Source organism: Rhinolophus sinicus, chromosome 4 (assembly GCF_057876585.1).
Source record: "Rhinolophus sinicus isolate RSI-liver-muscle chromosome 4, RSI-T2T, whole genome shotgun sequence".
NCBI lineage: Eukaryota > Metazoa > Chordata > Mammalia > Chiroptera > Rhinolophidae > Rhinolophus > Rhinolophus sinicus.
Genome location: NC_142504.1, coordinates 42,449,688 through 42,456,612, shown reverse-complemented (window position 1 = coordinate 42,456,612; position 6,925 = coordinate 42,449,688). Strand labels below are relative to the sequence as shown.

The following is a 6,925-nucleotide window of genomic DNA, read 5'->3' as shown; positions in this document are numbered from 1 at the left end:
AAAGGAAATGCTAGAAATCAAAAGGCTGTAACAGAAATAAAGAATGCCTTTGATGGGCTCATCAAAGACTGGACACAGCTGAGGAAAGAATCAGGAGCTTGAAGGTGTGTCAATACAAACATCCAAAACTAAAATGCAAGGGGAAAGAAAGAAAAAGATGGAACAGAATATCCAATTACTGTGGGGTGATTGCCAAAGGTGTAATGTATGCATAATGGGAAGATCAGAAAGAGAAGAGAGAAAGGAATAGAAGATATTTTTGAAATAATAATGGGTGAGAATTCCTTTTAATTAATGACAGACACTAAATCACAGATATAGGAAGCCCAGTAAACACTAAGCAGGAAAAATACCAAAAATTCTATACCTAAGTACATATTTAAATTTTTTTTAAAAAATCAAAGACAAAAAGAAAATCTTGAGGGCCCCTCCCATGCTGGAGCTGGTGCGGAGATTCCAGCAGCATTGCTTTTGAGGCTACCCCACCCAGGACTCCAATGGTGGTACGTTCTGACCCTCTCCTACCAGCCATTCCCTCACGGTAGCAGAGCTGTTAAAGAACATTCTTTCTGAGATGTTCGGAATAGATTTGGAGTGGTACTCTATATTTTCATCTAATGGAGAATTAGCTGTACCTTGAATAAAGATTGATGCAGTGGACAACTTCAGAATATTACTCACAATGTCATCAAATAGGAGTCAGAATCCCCATGGACTGAAGTATATTGGCCTTCACCAGATCTGGGACAACCTCAGAGCTGGGATCCAACAGAAGCATGCTAGACAGTGGGGTAGAATCCAGATACATGGAACTGTACACTCATGTTTATAACTACTGCATGAGTGTCCATCATTCAAACTGACCTCGAGGGGCTGGCATCCCTCCTTCTAAATTGAAAAAGGGACAGGTGCCTGGGGGAGCTCAGTTTTTTAGCTTTGGATTATATAAATAACTTAAATAATTTTTGAAGAATTATTTGACAAATTGTAGGATGGAGAAGATTTGACGGATGAGAGGGTACTGAAATTCTACACTCAACTGTGGGAAGATTACTGATTTTCAAGCAAAGTGCTGAATGGAATTTGTGTCTGCCTCAGTAGATACTGGATTCTCTGTGACTGGATGAAGGATGGAATATATGAAATTTATTCTCTCTTTGACTTGGGAAGATTATCTGTTCAGGCCACTGAATAAGCAGGTAACAAATGCTGTTTTAAAATAGATTTTAAAACAACAACAAAAAATGGTGAAACCATCAACATAAGACTGATTAGTGGAATTGTAGAGTCTTATGTGGAATTTGGGCTAAATGAAGATGATGCATTTGCAAAGGGCCCTGTGATAACAGAGTAAGTATAAAGAATACTTTGAGTCTCAGTTTTGGGCTAATACAGAGAAATTCATACCAGACAGAGTGCTGAATTTTTGCAGCAGAACCGAGTACTGAATATATGAAAAAGGCAGAGGCCCATCTGCTCATGGAGTAGCAAAGAATGCAGATCTTTCTTCACGAAAACACCCAAGACAGACTAGCAAGGAAGTGGAAGCAAGTTCTTATGGAGAAGCATTTATAAATATTGTACACAGAATTTCAGAACTTAATGGATGTGACAAAAATGAAGATTTGGGTGAAGAATGGAGGAAGACGTTGGAGAATTGAAAAACCTTCTGGAGACACACATTCATAATCAGGGTCATGTAACAATTGTAAATGTGGAAAAGCTGCTTTAAATCACCACCCAAAATGTATGTACAGACTGTATTGGATGTTCATAAAAAAATACAATGCCCTGGTCATGTTGGTGATCAACAATGATACAGGTTTCCTGGCTCCACTGGACAAGGCTTGTGGTCGCTTCATGTACAAGAGTGCAGTTACCAAAATGGCTCAGTCATCCTGGAAACCCCCTGAGTTTCTGGCTCGATACTGTGACTTCTTGTTGAAGAAGAGTTCCAAGAACACAGAAGAAGCAGAACTAGAAGATACACTCAATCAAGTGATGGTTCTCTTTAAGTATGTAGAGGATAAAGAGGTGTTTCAGAAGTTCTACACCATGATGCTGGCCAGAAAAGACTCCTAGCTCAGAACAGTACAGAGTGATGAAACCGATGCAGGCATGAATTCTAAATTAAAGCAAGCGTGTGGTTTTGAGTACACCTCTACACTTCATTGGATGTTTCAAGAAATCAGTGTGAGCAAAGATTTGAATGAGCAGTTCAAAACACACCTGAGGAATTCAGAACCACTGGACTTGGATTTCAGTATTCAAGTTCTGAGTCCCAGGTTCTGGCTCTTTTAGGAGTCTGATACATTTGCCTTGCCATCAGTATTGGAACATAGTTATCAACAATTCACAGCTTTTTACACTAGCTATCACTGTGGCAGAAAACTGACATGGTTATACCAAGTGTCTAAAAGAACATTGGTAACAAACTGTTTCATGAACAGATATACTTGGCAGATGTCTACATTCCAGATGGCAATCCTGCTTCAGTACAACATGGAAGAAGATGCTTACCCTGTGCAATGTTTGACTGACAGCACTCAAATCAAAATTGTCATTTTGGCATAAGTCCTACACATTTTATTGAAGTCTAAGTTATGGTCTTAGAAAATGAAAATGAAAATGCTGATGAGGTGGAACTGAAGCCAGATACCTTGATAAAATACCTTAATACCTACAATAAAATTATATCTTGGTTTTAAAAATAATAAATTAAGGGTTAACATCAATGCGCCGATGAAACCCAAACAGAAGCAGTAACAAGAAACCACACATAAAAATATTGAGGAAGACCATAAACTACTGATTCAAGTGGCTAGTGTGAGAATTAGGAAGACAAGGAAGGTTCTGAAACACCAGCAGTTACTTGGAGAAGTACTCACGCAGCTGTCCTCACGGTTCAAGCCCAGATCCCAATAATAAAGAAATGCATTGACATTGTGATTGGGAAAGAATATTTGGAGAGAATTGATGGTGAAAAGGATAACTACACATACTCGTCTTAACACTTCTCAAAGGGTCTGACTGGGCAACCCACAGCAAATTGTTCCTGGTGAAAAGGACAAAAACAAGTTCATAGCAGCCAGCCTGCCATCATTTAGACCTCCCTTTTTAAAACTGAGACCAAGACTCCCAACACCCGGTCTCAGTTGTACATCAGAACTGCTCAAGATTGATACATTTCAAATCTGTAAATATGGACACCCATGCCATTTAACCTAATTTAAGAACAAAGGGGAATCGAACCTTGGATGCTGAGGGCTGCATGCTACTGCATTTAAATGAATTCATTGGCTACGTGATTAACAGCTGTCATCTTAGGTAGCACTTTTAACGTTGGCAGCACTTTGAGAGCGAATCTGAATGGACCCACGCATAATCTTCTATGATGATGTATTACAGAATTGTGCACTTGAAACCTAAGTAATTTTACTAATCATTGTCACCCCAATCAATTTTAATTATAAAAAAATTGTATAGTTTGATTCATTTTTTAATGTGCAAAAGTAAAGAAAATTAAAGGATTTCTGGAGAGAGAGAGAGAGAGAGAGAGAGAGAGAGAGAGAGAGAGAGATCTTGAAAAAAGCCTGAGGAAAACACTGCATTACTTACAGAGGAACAGGTATAAGAATTGCATTGGACTTCTCTTCAGAAACCATAAAAAAACTATGCAAACAAGAAGAGAGTGGAGTGAAATATTTAAGATATCCGACAAAATTATCCTTCAAAATTGAGAGAATACTTTGGTGATTATGATGTCGCAATGTAAGCTCATCAATTGTAACAGATGTTCCACTCTGGTTGAAGATATTGATAAGGGAGACCCTATGCATGTGTGGGGGCAGGGGGTATTTGGGAAATATCTGTACCTTCCTCTCAATTTTAGTGTAAACCTAAAACTGCTAAAAAATTAGACTTCTAAAAATCACATTTTTAGATTTAAAAACAGTGAAGCAGAAATATTTTCTCAGGAAAACAAAAATTCAGAGAATTTGTTCCCATATTTGCCTTACAAGAAAGGTTAAAAGAAGTTCTTATAGGTCAGAAGCTCAAACCTACATAAATGAATGAAGAGTTTTAGAGGAATAAGTGGAGCTAAACTAAAATATGTATTTTTCTATTCTTAATTGATCTAATAGATAAGTTTATTCAAAATAGTAACGATGCATTTGTTGATTATACTTATGGGTAAATGAAATGAATGACAGCAACGTTATTAGGGATGGGAGGGAGAAAATGGAGATACTTTGTTAAATGTACTTGTATTACCCATTAAGCAATATGGTATAATTTGAAAGAAAATTTGCATTCTTTTCAAATATATATTGCGAACTCTAGGGTAAATATAGGCCATTTTACATTGTTTAACTCAAGTAATTCATTCAACCGTGTATAGTAAACACTTATATTCTATTATAGATGTAGAAACCCAACATAGTTCAGAAAACAAACTAAATATTTTGTAGATGACAAAACTAAGGCTTCTAAAATTTAGTCAAATCACATAACCAGCAAAAGAAGGATTCATGATTTTAATCCATTTCCTTCAGCTTTCAAATCCTGTAATTTCCACCACAGGTTTATGATGCTTAGCATTTGTGAGCTACCTTTAAAAGACCAAGTAGCAAACTCATAACTAAAGGATCAAAGAAAATCAAAGCATAACAACAAAAATAGTATTTTTTTCTTTAAACAATTATATAAGACATATGTTTGGAAGAAGCAAATCTGCTTGTCACATCTGCATTAAATAAAGGGTAGTGATGAAGAATACATATCCAAAAAAGTCTAATTCTTTACACTCCTGGGATCGTACTGTTATTAACCAACTTAAAGGTGTAAATTGTCAAAGGATGATGTCTTCCAGTGTTCTACAGAGGTATCCAAATCTTACTTCTCAACCCACTTCAAAAGTTCATTCATTCCTTCAATAAATGTTTATCCACCAGGTACAACATGCCCTGAATAAGGAGTCCCTCTGGTGTTTCTATTACCAGAACAGCTCTTATTTCTAGAAAGTTCATATTAAAAGCTGTCCTCATTAGTCCTAATTCTGCTTTCCAAATAAAATCCGATACTTTTGTCACATGATAGTCTGGATGTATTTGAAGTATGTCTCATGACTTGTCTGAATAAACATTCCTGTGCTTTTCCTTTGGGGTGGGGGAAGTCATGACTTGCATTTTTCTAGCTGCCACCCTGAAGAATAGTTCCAGATAGGTGGCCCATACTTATGGAATATTTTTCTTGGCTCACACATAGTTCTAAAAAATCAATTACCAAGATTAAAAATCAAAAGATACCACATAATAAATATATCTCACATTTTGGAAAATATGTGAAGGTCCCAAGATCAAAGTCTCCTGGAGTCATTGCCCCTTACTTATCCAGAGCATTTTTCTACCCAGTTCACCACACCCTTCACCAGTTTTTACTGCCCGAGGCAGGCTAAGTGACAGCCATTTAACATTTTGCTCTTTCTCTGTTTCTTCCCTCCTTCATGCCCTCTCTCCTATCCTCCTTCCCTTCTTTTTTTTCCTTCCTTCTTTCCATTCTGGGTTGGCTTCATTCCTTCATATTGCATGCCTGGCACCCTAGACTATTACATTTGTTCGTAAACTATATGTCACTATCCTTCATAAAACTTTATATCCAGAATTAAGCACAATATAGCATTTTTTAGACCACTGTTTCTGACCATGATGCAATATTCTTACATAAAGATAACATTGCATTACATTTCTAGGTGTCTAAAATAAGCTTACAGTGGATTCGCAGTCAAATAAAATTCTCAGGGCTGAAGAAGAGTGCTCTACCCAGGTGGAATTCCTTGAAAACCATCTGCAGATTCAACACTTCCCTACGTCCTAGAGGGATACTTAGAGCTCTAACTAACTGTACAACTAAACATAAGTCACCCTTGCAATGAGCCATAGTTATGTTCTAAAAACTCAGCTTTTACCTGCGCTGTTCTTGCCTGGAAACTTACCATGCCAGTACATGTGCCTGGTGCCTAAACATTAGCATAGTAACTGATGCTGTAACTGGTTTTAGATGAATGGCAAGTTGCTTGTATCTCAAAATGAATCCTTCTGCTCTTTTTTCCTGTTATGCCAGGATCGTCATTTGTCATTGTTTCTGTTCTACCTGTGGGGTTGATATGCCAGCCTCTGCATAGGGCTCTGCTCCCCTCTGTGTCAACCCTATGTCTAATAGACAGGGTCAGATCCAGGTCCTAGGCACTGCTAATGGTCCGCAGGATGCTTCTAGATTAAGTAAATAATACCCACTTTTACCTTATTAAAAAACTGTAATGGTAGTTAAGTGATTCTTTGTACTGTAGTAGTTTGATTTTCTGGTCTTAATTAATAATAATATTTACTAGTGACACAATTAACAATGTAAGTATATGTCTATTTTTGCATGAGCATAGAGTTACATTCCCAAAATATTCCCAAAACGCCTTTACAGTGCCCATGGTTTCCAGTTTTCCCTCCTTTTAGTTACCATCAACCTACATGTTACTTGCTTTAGCAATAAGCTATAAGTTATAGTTGAATTTTTGAACCTAGATACAGAACTTTATATGTCCCTACTACATTTGCCTGGTTAGACAGCCTTTTGCTTCATTTCAAAATGCTTTTCAGCCTTAAATCACTCAACATACTACATAAGCATTCTAGTTTTCAACTTCTAAAAAATTGATAATTATTTTTTTTCTTATCTCCAAATTAACTAAAGCAACTTTGAATGGGCCAAGTATATAAGCTGTGGCTCTTGTTTGTAGAGAATTATCTGAGTTAATATATTTCTTGATTTATTGTGTGATTGGGTCTTGAGTTTTAACCTTTTCCCCTCTTCTTATTGTAGCACTGATTTTTTTCAATAGTTGGAGAATAGCCAATAAAATAAATACGGA

The 6,925-nt window shown here is 36.8% G+C and overlaps 1 pseudogene; it reads left to right on the top strand.

Annotated features, from left to right (window-relative positions):
• Window positions 1-682: 682 nt before the first annotated feature.
• LOC109455367 (cullin-1 pseudogene) lies at window positions 683-3,011 on the top strand (annotated as a pseudogene).
• The last annotated feature ends 3,914 nt before the right edge of the window (window positions 3,012-6,925 follow it).